Source organism: Dreissena polymorpha, chromosome 5 (genome assembly GCF_020536995.1).
Source record: "Dreissena polymorpha isolate Duluth1 chromosome 5, UMN_Dpol_1.0, whole genome shotgun sequence".
NCBI lineage: Eukaryota > Metazoa > Mollusca > Bivalvia > Myida > Dreissenidae > Dreissena > Dreissena polymorpha.
The window spans coordinates 15,218,762-15,233,808 of NC_068359.1; the positions used below are offsets into that span (position 1 = coordinate 15,218,762).

At 34.9% G+C, this 15,047-nt stretch overlaps 2 long non-coding RNA genes across 2 annotated transcripts; both read right to left on the bottom strand.

Moving 5' to 3' along the window:
- Positions 1-5,000: 5,000 nt before the first annotated feature.
- LOC127831772 (uncharacterized) lies at positions 5,001-12,735 on the bottom strand. The gene is made up of 4 exons (XR_008026490.1): positions 12,343-12,735; positions 11,658-11,798; positions 10,648-10,821; positions 5,001-6,079 (listed from the first exon to the last, which is right to left on the bottom strand). It is a non-coding gene; the product is annotated as an uncharacterized LOC127831772 (long non-coding RNA).
- LOC127831773 (uncharacterized) lies at positions 8,778-9,716 on the bottom strand. The gene is made up of 2 exons (XR_008026491.1): positions 9,580-9,716; positions 8,778-9,278 (listed from the first exon to the last, which is right to left on the bottom strand). It is a non-coding gene; the product is annotated as an uncharacterized LOC127831773 (long non-coding RNA).
- Positions 12,736-15,047: the final 2,312 nt, after the last annotated feature.

The window sequence follows — 15,047 nt, forward strand, 5'->3', positions numbered from 1 at the left end:
TGTTCTCAGAAAGCCTCAATAGCTATAGTATTATCCGACATCGAAAGAAAACACACGCAGCATATGTTTGACCAAGCCCAAATGTATCTTCCTTCAAATGGTCTGTATTTTGCAGTTATTCTGACAAACAAGTAGCGAAAGCAAAGTTGTTTTACCTTAATAGGGCATATTGAGTTTTATTAAGTATTAAATTTTATCGTGAACACATCATTTTCTGTAAGCCTAAGAATCCACAAATGGTGTAAAAGCTATGGCATTTCAACATATTCGGTATGTATTTTTAGTTATTCTGAATTTATATTTATTTTATTTGCTTTCAGTATAAGCTGACAACAAATACATTTGAATATTCTCATTGCAAAACACAGACAATACTACAAACATTAGTAACAAAAATGATGCAATATTTTAGCGATTATAACATTATAAGTACATACACTATCAAAGGATTCTTATAGTGAGACTAATATTTCGTAAACCGAGGGAAATATAATTACATAAGAACTGCATTATAGCCATCCAATAGCACAATGTTTTTTTTATAAATTTAAAAGGTTCTAAAAATAAATAAAAATTATTTTCTTTAAAAATCAATTTAATTTATTTAAAGTAGCGAATACATGTCTCCGACAGAGGTTAAAATCTCGTATAAAGCATAAGATACAAGCAGACGACAATAAACCATGCGTGATATCGATTTCAGTTGTGACTGTCTGACGTCACTTATCCGGTATATAAGCTCGAGTTTCACGTATCTCGTGCCTTTCCAGGTCGGACCTCAAAGACCTCGTGAAGAGGCCGGTCGGACCTGTAAATAAACTCTGATTTAAAAAAAAAACAAAAAAAAAACAATATCGTGCCTTTTGCGACATAGCTTTGACTGAGAAACGTGTGTCTACACATCCATAAACTGAAATCTACAATGTCGGTTAGAGGTCGTAGCGTGCGAAGACTGGTGGGGCAAGCCGTAGCGAAACGGAGATAGAGAGGGACGGGCGATGCGGGCGATGCGGGCGGCAGTTGATTCAGACCCGGCGAAGGAACAAAGGGCCCAGATGGCGTAGAAGGAATGCGGCGGAAACGGCGCCGGTACCAGAGCCGGCATCAGCTCATGTAGCTGGATCAAAAACAGATACGGAACTCGCAGCAGCGCCACCTTCAAAACGTAAACGCGCAGACGATAACGCCGCAAACGGTGAGGTTGTTGATTTCTATGATATTTTTTCGCACAGCCGATGGGCTACCACGTTGTCACAACGTGGGTAAGCACGAGGCACTAGCGTGCAATGCAAACGAAATCTTACCGAAAAAAAGTATGTCTAGAATGGATAATATTCAAAGAATTCATATATTGCCCAGTCAAACTAATGATGATGTATCAATTTACGCGTCCGCGTCGCTTACAAAGCGACATGTATTTGTTGTGGCGAATATTTTAATCTTGCATTATTACTTAAAACATAAAAACTCAGTTATCTCAACTGACTAGAATTGATCCGTATTCTTCAGACACATTCTAAAGCTTAACCCTTCCATTATAACCGGTCCTATTTACTACCGATTATATTTTATTTCTTACTCGGGATCTTTTGGATATAAAGGATATTTTATGTTTATTTCGTGTGTTTAATCTTATTCATTTAATGTTATTTTCATTTGCGCGTTAAGCACTAATTATTAAATAGATATATTTTTATATTCCTTGCCTGAATACGGTTTGCGTGAAGCTTGTGTTTTTTTGTTTCTTATTAGTGTTTGTAAAACAAATCTTTATTATGTACAACTTATTAATTAAATTCATGTATGTATGAATATGATCTTTACGCGATCAATATGATATTTAAATATTCTTATTAGTTATCACGTTGACATAATGCTTTGTATACATGTAACTATTTTGTAAATGACAAAAAACTGTAAAGTTTACGTCAATAAAACATTCTGTCTGTCTGTCTGTCTGACTAATAATTGGGGTGTGATTTCGATCGTGATAGGTCGGCTATCTCCGGACTTTCCGTAAGACAGTTTTCCACAAAAGTGCTAACTGGTATTAATCGGTTTCTCCTTTTTTGGTTAAGTTCATAGGTATATTTTTCTGGTGAATAAGGTGTCCAATTAAGGATGTTCGATCGTTTTGTGAAAATTTTCAAAATATCCGGAATGCTATAATTTTTTGTATGGTGATTAATGAATCTGTATCTGAAATTAATATAAAATAAACAAGAGTGCCAAACTGTCACAAGATACGCCCGTTCGGAGGTTTTGGACACCATGCTTAATGCTTGAAATGCACTAAGTGACCTCGAGACCTAGTTATTGACCCGGCATGACCCATATTTGAACTTGACCTAGATATCATTTAGATGTAACATCTGACTAAATTTGGTGAAGATCAAATGAAAACTACTTCAATTAGAGAGCGGGCACCATGCTAAATGCTTGAAATTCATTATGTGTCCGATCGTGACCTCGTTTTTGACCCGGCATGACCCATATTCGAATTTGATCTACATATCATCTAGACTCAACTTCTGACCAAATTAGGTGATGATCAGATGCAAACTACTTCAATTAGAGAGCGGACACCATGCTAAATGCTTGAAATGCACTAAGTAACCTTGTGACCTAGTTTTTGACCCGGCATGACCCATATTCGAACTTGACCTAGATATCAACTAGATGCAACTACTGACCAAGTTTGGTGAAGATCGGATGAATACAATTTGAATTAGAGTCCGGACAAAGTGGCGCCGTTGAAAATGCACTAATTGACCCTATGACCTAGTTTTTGACCCGGCATGACCCATATTCGAACTTGGCTTATATATCAACTAGATGCAACTGCTGACCAAGTTTGGTGAAGATCGGATGAATACAATTTGAAATAGAGTCCGGACAAAGTGGCCCCTTTGAAAATGCACTTATTGACCCTATGACCTAGTTTTTGACCCGGCATGACCCATATTCGAACTTGGCCTAGATATCAACTAGATGCAACTGCTGACCAAGTTTGGTGAAGATCGGATGAATACAATTTGAATTAGAGTCCGGACAAAGTGATGCCTTCCGCCCGCCGCCCGCCGCCAAGGGGTTTCACATAATACGTCCCGTATTTTATACGGGCGTATAAAAAGAGAGGTCACCGTGAATAATTTTGAGATAACGAAGGTTTTTAAATGCCATGTGCGTTTGAAAAAAGGTCATTTTTGCGGGGCATAAATTTGGGGGTACGGTAAAATGTTTTTGTGTAAAACATTTAAAATGGCATAATAGTATTGAGATTGCATTAGATTAGCAACTGTAACATGTGTATTATCATAGTGAACAGTTTTAAAACCAAAAATTATGGAAATCGTAAAAAATAATGAGAAATAAGTATGACTAGTTTTTTGTTTGTTTTGAATTTTTTATTGCACAGTTCAAAATAGATAACATGCAATACAGATACATATTTCTGTTGATGTAATATTCATATTCATTTGAAGTTCTCAATAATTAAAGGAAACTAGCTAAGCATTAAAATGAAGTAAAGAAATTGATAGGTCACCGTGGATTTTTTTTGCTATAGAAATTTTAATATGGACTTAATTTCAAAAATACAATGACTAACATTGTAATAGTAATTAAAACATATCTATATAATAACTGCTCGATAACAATTAAATTATCAACTGAAATGTGATACACGTAGAAATATTTATAATGTATATTGTTATGAACATATTTCAGATGTAACAACTAAAAAACAATGTTGATGTTCAAATAAACATCTTAAATTACCCCACCCACCTGTTACCCATTTTGTTGGTTGTAAATTGAACATACGTACTAGGTATTTTAAAATTATTTTTAGAACTGTGTGATGTGTATTTAAAGACAAGAGGCCATGATGGCCCTGTATCGCTCCACTGCTGAAAAAAAGACTGAAACAAATACTCTCCGCATGTGCAGATACTTAAATATAGGCCCTATTTAAGCACATGTACAATTTTGTGACCACATGGGCTGGGTCAAATTTAACCCCAGGGGCATAATTTGAACAAACTTTGTAGAGGACTACTATATCTCACTCCATACAAAATGTGGTGGCCCTAAGTCTTAGATGTAGAGATAAGGACAAGAATATTTTTAAAGTTTTCACAAAATAAGCAAGATACAAGCGTATATAATGTTCAATTTTGAGACCCGCGGGTCAGGGTCAAATTTGACCCAAAGTAACAAACTTGGTAGATGACTTTAAGATGTTCCTGCATACCAAATTTGGTAGCCATAGTCAGAATGGTTTTCGACAAGATTTTTAAAGATTTCACAAAATAGGCGCTTTATAAGCGTTTATTCAATTTTGTGACCCCCCGCGGCAGGGTCAAAGTTGACCCCAGAGGCATTATTTGAACAAATTTGGTAGAGGTTTATAAGATGTCACTACATACCAAATTTGGTAGCCCTAACCCAATAGATATGGACAATTTTTTTTTTAAGTTTTCACAAATTAAGCACTTTATAAGCATATGTTCAGTTTTGTAACCCCCGGGGCAGTTTCAAATTTAACCCAAGGGGCATAATTTGAACAAACTTGGTAGAGAACTATTACATGTCACTACATACCAAATTTGGTAGCCCTATGCCATACTTATATGAACAAGAAGATTTTTAAAGTTTTCACAAAAAATGCCTAATATAAGCATATGTTCAATTTTGTGACCCTCAGGGCAGGGTCAAACTTGACCCTAGGGGCATAATTTGAACAAACTTGGTAGAGGACTATAAGATGCCACTACATACCAAATTTGGAAGCCCAAGGCCCAATGGTTATGGACGAAAAAATATGTGAAGTTTTCACAAAATAGACCCTATATAAGCATATGTTCAATTTTGTGACCCCGGGGCAGGGTCAAATTTGACCCCAGGGGCATAATTTGAACAACGTTGAAAGAGGAACATTCCTAAGAAATTTCATCACAATTGGACCAGTAGTTTAGGAGAAGAAGATGTTTGAAGGAAACGTTCAGGCACGCACACACGACGGACACAGAATCATAACATAAGCCCCGCTGGCCTTTGGCCAGTGAAGCTTAAAACAACAAAGAATACAATAAGCTGGGCAATTATGTTTCACACACCATCTGTGGTTTAATGCACTGCCAAAAATATCTTACAACTTAGGTGAAACATGAGAAATACAACTGACATAAGAATCACAACTATGTTGGTCATCGAGAAGGAAAAACAATTATGTAACAGCTATTAGATTTCATAGCTTATCTATATACAAGATGCAAATTACAATTGGTTAGATGTCAGGCAACAAATAACTCGCTATTGTACATATTATTTTCTCTGATTTTGTTACTCTGATTTGTCCGTTTGTAACCTCTGACAGGGGGCTCCTCAAACCACTCAGTCCGTTTCTTTTTGATACAGGACTCAAATGTTTAAGTTGAAATCCACTTCCTGCAACTTTCCTTGCAACACCTTGACTTATAACTTTTGTATCAATTATGGTTTGTAAAGATTTGATGTTGGAAGCAACATTTAGTTACACATTGTATGTTAACACTGCTTGGTAAAAGCTGAATGAATATTTGTTAACAATTTTTGGTCAAGAGGAACAGAGTTCACTAACTTTTGTAAAGCTAAAATATCCTGTATAGCGCCATGTGCCATGTATAATTCACCAATGACGTCTTTAACTAAATGTTCCTGCTTATATGATTTCATATTTGGTAATATTTCCTTTAACATTTTTAACATTTTTAAGTATCTAAAAAGCCACAAATATTTTGCTGAAACTCAAACATTTTTCAACAAGTATGGATAGCACGGAGCAACACTTTACAATCAAAAGACTCTATATTATGCCCAACTGAAATAATTGGTGAACATTTCTGTAAGAATGTTATAAAACTTGTCAATGCAGATTTGATGGGGACAGCTGTTACTGTTTGTCTCTTGACAAGCATAGAGTCGCTAACAACTGTCACTGACGCTTGCAAGGAAATCTTCTTTTCATGAATCACATATGTTGAAAATTGACCAGTTGAATGCACTGCAGCTATCTGAATTATGTGAGAAGTGTGCTCTGAAAAAACAAAACAAAAATTTTAAATAGAAATTGCACAAAATCCATTTTAGCCCCGTTAATCACAGAGCCCTGGGTCGCTCCCCCAAGTACAATGTAAACTTCTTAAAATACATTTGAAGTGTTTACAATAAATACAAGAGTTCCGCGGTCGGAGATGACCGCATTGAAGCCGGATTTTTGATTTAAATGACAGGAAAGTACCTTTCGTGTTTTTGTCAATGCAATACTTAAATTACTGAAATATTGTTCAAAGGTCAAAATGAAATGTAAGTACTTTTCAAGGCATGAGCAAACCTTGTGTTATGTTTTGAATGCATGCATATACATGAACAACAATAACATTTAAGGTCACAAATATGAACTTGAATTGACAATTAGGAAAGTTTGATCTCAATTTTTTTATTAGCAAATTAGTAACATATTGTTTGAAGTTTCCATCAATTTCATTATCAAATGTAAGAAAATAAACTTAGATGAAATAATACTATTTATTGTTTTGCTTTCACATACCTACACAGAAATCCAGACAGCCTTATGATCACTCCAAAAGGTTTCTATCACATCTGTTTTTAACATTTTAACATTGAAGGTCACAGTGACCTTGATCTTCAAATGAATGACATTGAAATGAGCAGTGGTGATCTTCTAGTACTGGCCAACCTTTATGTCAAGTTTGAAGACTCTAGGTACAAGCATACCAAAGTTATAACATGGAATAAGAACTTTAACATTTTTACCTACCAAAGTTATAAGAACTTTTAACATTTTTACATTCAAGGTCACAGTGACCTTGACCTTAGAATGAATGACCTTGAAATGACCAGTGGTCATCTAAGTGTGCTTGCAAACCTTCATGTCAAGTTTGAAGACTCTATGTCCAAGCATACCAAAGTTATAACAATTTTAACATTTTAACATTTAAGGTCACAGTGACCTTGACCTTCAAATGAATGACATTGAAATGACCAGTGGTCATCTTCTAGTACTGGCCAATCTTTATTTCAAGTTTGAAGACTCTAGGTACAAGCATACCAAAGTTATAACATGAAATAAGAACTTTAACATTTTTACATTCAAGGTCACAGTGACCTTGACCTTCAAATGAATGACCTTGAAATGTCCAGTGGTTACTTACTAGTTCTGGCCAACCTTCATGTCAAGTTTCAAGACTCTAGGTCCAAGCATACCAAAGTTATAACAACTTTAACATTTTTACATTCAAGGTCACAGTGACCTTGACCTTCAAATGAATGACCTTGAAATGTCCAGTGGTTACTTACTAGTTCTGGCCAACCTTCATGTCAAGTTTCAAGACTCTAGGTCCAAGCATACCAAAGTTATAACAACTTTAACATTTTTATATTGAAGGTCACAGTGACCTTCACCTTCAAATGAATGACCTTGAAATGACCAGTGGTCATCTGTTAATCCTGGCCAACCTTCATGTCAAGTTTGAAGACTCTAGGTCCAAGCATACCAAAGTTATACCATGAAATAAGAACTTTAACATTTTTACATTCAAGGTCACAGTGACCTTGACCTTCAAATGAATGACCTTGAAATGACCAGTGGTTACTAACTAGTTATGGCCAACCTTCATGTCAAGTTTCAAGACTCTAGGTCCAAGCATACCAAAGTTATAACAACTTTAACATTTTTTATATTGAAGGTCACAGTGACCTTGACCTTCAAATGAATGACCTTGAAATGACCAGTGGTCATCTGTTAATCCTGGCCAACCTTCATGTCAAGTTTGAAGACTCTAGGTCCAAGCATACCAAAGTTATACCATGAAATAAGAACTTTAACATTTTCGAGCACGCCGCCACCCCGCCCGCCCGCCCTCCCGACAACATCAATCTATAAGCCGAGATTTTTTCGAAAAAAATCCGGCTAATAAAAGGGAAAAACATTGCCCCTCACCAGGACAGGACTTTTTTTTAAGCTTAATGTGAACAATCGTAGAAGAGGTTCCTTCACATCCATTCTCTATGCATTGTGGTTTAAGAGAATTTTGAGTTGAAGGGTTATTGATCGGAAACAATTTTCACACTTATTGTGACCTTTGACTAAGTGACCATAATTAAAATGGGGGTTATCAACTGTCCAATCCCTATGCACATGGAGAGTAAAAAGCCAATCAGTGAAAAAGTTGACAAATTATTGATCGGAAACTTAATGATCTACCCACAGACAAACATCCAGCAAAACAATATTTACTCTCTCTTCCAAGGGGGGCATAATAACTGTTATTATGAAAATTGAAAAGCTCTTTTCTTCCATTCATGGATATATCAAAGTAAGTTGTTGGCATCTAATGATCTTATGTATTCATAAATCTGAAGAAGCGAAGAGAAGAGTGTTTAAATTCTTAAATGATGCACAATAATGTACTAAAGCCAGTTGTGGGTAATGTAACATTGCATCATCTAAGTGGTATTTACTATCATTTTATCAATAAAGATTAAGAATGATGTATTATATGAAAGCAAAATGAGAAATTAGTCTGAACATAACTCTTGTTGCAATTCAATCATATGCTAGGTTGACCAACAATTCACACGATATCTCTTACACATTGAGTTACTCAGCAGTAGCAGGTTGAATTATGTTATACATGTAAGTAAATATGTATATTTTTTAATAGAAGTTCAACTTTGGAGATTTAGAGTACCTATGACTCTATGTCCAAGCATACCAAAGTTATAACAATTTTAACATTTTAACATTTAAGGTCACAGTGACCTTGACCTTCAAATGAATGACATTGAAATGACCAGTGGTCATCTTCTAGTACTGGCCAATCTTTATTTCAAGTTTGAAGACTCTAGGTACAAGCATACCAAAGTTATAACATGAAATAAGAACTTTAACATTTTTACATTCAAGGTCACAGTGACCTTGACCTTCAAATGAATGACCTTGAAATGTCCAGTGGTTACTTACTAGTTCTGGCCAACCTTCATGTCAAGTTTCAAGACTCTAGGTCCAAGCATACCAAAGTTATAACAACTTTAACATTTTTACATTCAAGGTCACAGTGACCTTGACCTTCAAATGAATGACCTTGAAATGTCCAGTGGTTACTTACTAGTTCTGGCCAACCTTCATGTCAAGTTTCAAGACTCTAGGTCCAAGCATACCAAAGTTATAACAACTTTAACATTTTTATATTGAAGGTCACAGTGACCTTCACCTTCAAATGAATGACCTTGAAATGACCAGTGGTCATCTGTTAATCCTGGCCAACCTTCATGTCAAGTTTGAAGACTCTAGTTCCAAGCATACCAAAGTTATACCATGAAATAAGAACTTTAACATTTTTACATTCAAGGTCACAGTGACCTTGACCTTCAAATGAATGACCTTGAAATGGCCAGTGGTTACTAACTAGTTATGGCCAACCTTCATGTCAAGTTTCAAGACTCTAGGTCCAAGCATACCAAAGTTATAACAACTTTAACATTTTTTATATTGAAGGTCACAGTGACCTTGACCTTCAAATGAATGACCTTGAAATGACCAGTGGTCATCTGTTAATCCTGGCCAACCTTCATGTCAAGTTTGAAGACTCTAGGTCCAAGCATACCAAAGTTATACCATGAAATAAGAACTTTAACATTTTCGAGCACGCCGCCACCCCGCCCGCCCGCCCTCCCGACAACATCAATCTATAAGCCGAGATTTTTTCGAAAAAAATCCGGCTAATAAAAGGGAAAAACATTGCCCCTCACCAGGACAGGACTTTTTTTTAAGCTTAATGTGAACAATCGTAGAAGAGGTTCCTTCACATCCATTCTCTATGCATTGTGGTTTAAGAGAATTTTGAGTTGAAGGGTTATTGATCGGAAACAATTTTCACACTTATTGTGACCTTTGACTAAGTGACCATAATTAAAATGGGGGTTATCAACTGTCCAATCCCTATGCACATGGAGAGTAAAAAGCCAATCAGTGAAAAAGTTGACAAATTATTGATCGGAAACTTAATGATCTACCCACAGACAAACATCCAGCAAAACAATATTAACTCTCTCTTCCAAGGGGGGCATAATAACTGTTATTATGAAAATTGAAAAGCTCTTTTCTTCCATTCATGGATATATCAAAGTAAGTTGTTGGCATCTAATGATCTTATGTATTCATAAATCTGAAGAAGCGAAGAGAAGAGTGTTTAAATTCTTAAATGATGCACAATAATGTACTAAAGCCAGTTGTGGGTAATGTAACATTGCATCATCTAAGTGGTATTTACTATCATTTTATCAATAAAGATTAAGAATGGTGTATTATATGAAAGCAAAATGAGAAATTAGTCTGAACATAACTCTTGTTGCAATTCAATCATATGCTAGGTTGACCAACAATTCACACGATATCTCTTACACATTGAGTTACTCAGCAGTAGCAGGTTGAATTATGTTATACATGTAAGTAAATATGTATATTTTTTAATAGAAGTTCAACTTTGGAGATTAAGAGTACCTAAATACCTGAATTGGACCAAGAAAAACTTCTGTATGTGCAACACTGTGAATAAGGAATATGTTAAAAATAAACTTTACCTAACCCTCTTGTTTCCAAATCAAAGAAAACAAATTCCTTCCCAGTAGTGTCTAGCCCTGCTGGACCAGGCTTGGGTATAGGTGGGGGTATAGTTGTAACTTCAACGTCTTGGTCCTCTATGTTTGAACTGCATGTTGGTCCCGCTCGTACTTCTTGCACTGTCCTTTGAATGCCTGAACAGAAAAACAGAATTTCAAATTGGAAAATTTGCTTGCACCTTCATGGGTTATCTCCGATTTTTATTTAAAGAAATGATTACACAGCACATTAATGCTTTTACAATAATCAATTTACAAACATTAGCATATGCTTTTAAATGTTACTACTACTTTGCATATATATAGAGGATATTTGTTGGATTCGGTGGAATATGGATTTTATTTCACGAGTGATCATAGAAAACAATATTTTCACGAGCGGCGCAGCCACAAGTGAAAATATATATTTTCTATGATCACGAGTGATATAAAATCGATATTCCACCGAATCCAACAAATTTTCTTTTTATTTTATGCTTTTTTCACCGTTTATTTACATTGTAAATGAGTTAATCTGAACACTTTTGCTGGAGTTATGACGTCATTTCGTTGAAAAAATGACGTCATTTCACAGTAAAACAGTGACGAATATCAATATTTTTCACTGTTATTTTTCACTGTTTAAAACAGTGGAATACCAGTTTTATTTCACTGATATTTCTCTATAAACCACCGGAAAGCATAAAATAAAATTGATGGATCTATTGATACAATCTACAACAAGAAATGTGTCCACACGACACGGATGCCCCAAACTCCAACTTTGTAACTATATAAAAAAATAATCCATACAATTGTAAGAAACCCAGTTTGGTGAAGATCGGATGAAAACTACTTGAATTAGAGAGCAGGCACGAAAAGTGTGAGGGACTGACCGACCAACGGACAGTGCGAAAACTATGTCGCCAATTAGGGGCATACAAATGAAGAATACTGTGTTTTAAATATAAAATGCCCATAATTAAAAATACCGTTCGAGTTTTAAGTCTTATGCGTCACTGTTTTGCTGCACGAGTAACAGCTATAGCCTTTCTTTTTTTGTGCTGAAGGTCATGGAGAAGGGCCAGTTTCGATGTGAAAGTCCCAGGTGAAACACCCAGTTTTTGATTTACCTGAAACAGATTGCAGTAAATGACAGAACAGTTGACAATGCACAATGCTAGAATATGCTTATGCGGAATAAAATAATATGAAATAATGTCACTAATTTACAAAAGTTACAACATTTTATAAGACCTAGTGATCTACATACACACAAATAATAATTAATGCAAGCCCTTTATTTTCAAAACCAATACGTATTTGACAAATTGAGAATATTTATGTTTTGTAAACTTGTAAAATTTCATATTTATTACCGGTATTAATAACTAGGACTGCAGGAAGAAAATAAACTTATGTCACTTTAAAATATACATGTTTAACTAAGGACAACCATTCACATTCTATTGTAATTGTGTTTACTGGCAGTGAATCAGACAAAATATGAAGGAAAAATATAGCAAGTACAATATAAAAAATGTATGCATGTAGACTACACGCGAATTACTTAGAGATAACTATCTGAATGTATCCAAAAGTATCAGTAATTTAGACAATAAATCATGATATAATGCACCAATGTACCAATGTACCAAAAAGACAAAGAAGTCTTACCCAAATGCAAGCTTTGTGATCATGTCATAAACTCTGCCATGTTTCCGTCCAGTAGCCGCATTATTCACTGCACCACAATTGCTAAACTGTATGTCCAAAACACATGCCTGTCGAAATCCATGCTTTCTACAGTGTTAAGTAAATTCATGGGCACTTGACAAGCACTGCATGCTAAAAGCGATTCGGTCAATGTGTCGAGTTCAACGACACGTCTACCAATTTTATATCCAACTAGCATCGCTGTTGTCACATGTGGTCACGCTTACCGACGAACCGATAGAAAAATCGTCAAAATAACAGTGGTCATACCGGAAATCCTGATTGTCGGTGGAAATAGTCTTTCTATTGAAATCCACATTGTTCTTTTGAACGTTGTTGTTTTCAATACCTTTTAAGTTTTGTTTTGTATTCAGAATTATATCCAAATTAGACATTTTAAATGAAAATTATTTAGCCAAGTATCTGATTCTCATTGTTGACAAATTATCGTTTCGTTATCAATAGACGCTTGCATTTGCACAGAAAATAACGTCTACAGCGTAAGCAAGCGTTTCATCGATGTCGATCACGAAGTGACGTCAAGCAATCGAACGCTTGGTTTCAATGCAGTAAATCTCGAAAATATGTAAATGCCGAAAATCTGAAGGCGCATTATCAAAACAGTAAAACTAGAATTTACACTCGTTTATTCCAACCTAATATTTTGAAACCGTGAAAATATATAAAGGTTTTTAATTTTCACGATATAGTGAATCAATTACCATAAAGTGGAAACGATCGAACATCCTTAACTGGTAATAATAATTTTTTATAATTCCTCGGTGCTTAATAAGTGACCTGCGATCATTTTCGTACTGTTTTTTCCACCCGGATTTATATCATTGGAACTGGGATATGTGTTTTGATGAACCGCATTCTCTTATAGTTATATTATGTCTTTAACCTCAACCGAAATATATGTTTTGTTTCGTTTTTGTTTATAAGAATCTGCTTGCGAAGTATTTTCTTGCTGTAGGTAAAGAAGGTGTTAAAACATGTACTTATTTCTTTTGTTTTTGGTAACCATTTGCTATTCTAATATGATTATTATATATGATAATTATATCTAATATCAAATAAAATGAAAATTATATTTCATAAAAATAAAATTAACAATTAATGGAAATATATTTATGCATGAAGTCAGTGTTTTGTTTTTAAAGATATAACACCATACTGATTTTCGCAAAAATTGTACCAAAAATGCCAAAAGCATTAAAAAATATGAAACCTAATAATGTACATAACGGAATCCTCCAAACTAGTATTAACCTGTGGCGTATCCACGCTTTGGGTAACGTGAGCGCCGGTTTCACATGTTGTCCGCTTCCGCGCTTTTCAAAACAAAGAAGAACTACTAAACAACACAATCAGTGTGTTTGTGTTTGGATCTGGATACATTAACGTTAATACTTTGTACGTTTTAAGACATATTTTAAGTTTTCTCCTGTACACTAACAAGGTATCATAATTTATAATACATACGATATCGGCACGAAATAAACGTGGCTACGTGTGTGAATAATGCATAACAACTGGAAATACACGACTACTATACACGTGCAAGTCAATTACATGTACAAATAACGATGGTTGCGCATATGAATTAAACCTTAACGGGCATTTTATATTGACAGGGTAAAATATATCATAGCAGACAATAAAACGTGTATCGGTGGAGATTTAAAGCTGAAATCAAAACTGAAATCAAAGCACTGAAAGTACTGGTTTGACGATGCTTTTGAAGAGGATGGATATATAGAGGGTATTTGTTGGATTCTGCGGAATATCGATTTTCCCAGAAAAACAGCGAAAAATATCGATATTTTCACTGTTATTTTTCGCTGTTCAAAACAGTGAAATACCAGTTTATTTAACTGATATTTCTATGTTAATCACCGGAAAGCATAAAATAAATAAGCATCCATTTAAGTTTATCTACATCACCGCAATTGTGTAATTTTTATTGCTTGTCATTTATCCGCAGGTCAATAGTTAATGGTTGTGGTGCAATCGTTTCCGTTCTTGGACACTGCACTCCCTTCAATGAGATTTATTTACCTAAATATCTCATATTTGAACTTACAATTCTTTTGGGAGTAATGGTACAGACAATTGGATAAAACAGCAACAATATGCTAACCCATTATTTTTCGAGGAACATAATTGAGAATTCCTGTGCTAGCCCCCAATCACAGTATGTTGGGGTAATATAATAGTCAAATTTTGTGTTTCTTCTCAAAAGATTTCCGTAGATTTTTAGTTGAGGAATATATCATCCAAGACTACAACTTTTAGAAAGCCATTTTTTTTTCATTATTTTTATTGATTAACGCGGTTTTGTAACAATCTATACTATACATAGATAGCTTTAACAGCACAATGTGGCTCACCTGAAACTGATTGTTTCCTAGTGGTGTTAACTAATTTTTCATGAAGATCTAGAAAAACAGGCATTGTGAGTATGAACAAACTATTTGCGTCTATACGGTCTAGTTGAGCCTTGTTACCGAGTTCATACTTTTATTTATTTGAACATTCTGATCAACTGCCATGAAGATCAGGTAAAAAAATTTAAGTGTTTACATAGATTTTAATGATTTGAGTTATTGATCAAATGCTTGGAAGCACATGACCCACTTTGGAACGTGACCTGTTAATCACTG